The following is a 764-nucleotide window of genomic DNA, read 5'->3' as shown; positions in this document are numbered from 1 at the left end:
TATTATATCCTGAGATCCCCGTTATTATGTGAACGATATTCAATTGTCACAGCTCTTTTGTATTTGGTTATACATGAATATACTTAAGTCTATTTTTACATTTGACTGTATGGACATGTTTTTTTCCCCAATTAAAAAAACTTTAAAATTTATTTTTGGCAGCTGGCCAGTATGGGAATCGGGACCCGTGACCTTGATGTTACAAGGGTGCGCTTTAACCAACGCAGCTAACCGGCCAGCCTTTTCCCCAATTTTTAGTGACTACAAACGGTGCTGCTATAAACGTTATAGTCCACCTGTGCACAGGCGCAAGCTTTTCCTCTGGGTGATGTATTCCCAAAGGAGGATATGTATATCTTTAAGTGTACCGGATAATGAAGCTTACTTCACAAGTGACTGTACAAAAATTACACTTCGATCAGCACCGATTAATACACGAGCTCAGAAACACACCCAGATCAACACGCGCGCGCCCAGACGCACACACAGATCGCAGGCGCACACCACGCACTCCACGCACGTCCGCACACACGTGACCCAGCCAGGAGGCGTGGCCACCGCCGCCGGTGTCTGAGAGGACTCTTGTCCAGGCCGCGCCGCCGTAGGGCGCCAGGTGTCAGAGGTCACGGCAGCGTTGGCGCTGCCGTTTTTTCTTTTTACCCGGAAATCACGGCTGCCGGATTCTGAGGGGATCCCGCGTTACGGTGGCGGGAGCCCGGCTGGCCTCTGGTCTTCACGTCGGCCCTGCGGAGCCGGACGCTGCC

Source organism: Galeopterus variegatus, unplaced genomic scaffold, assembly GCF_000696425.1.
Source record: "Galeopterus variegatus unplaced genomic scaffold, G_variegatus-3.0.2 Scaffold6969, whole genome shotgun sequence".
NCBI lineage: Eukaryota > Metazoa > Chordata > Mammalia > Dermoptera > Cynocephalidae > Galeopterus > Galeopterus variegatus.
The sequence above is the reverse complement of the archived record's forward strand: the minus strand, read 5'-3'. Positions refer to the sequence as shown.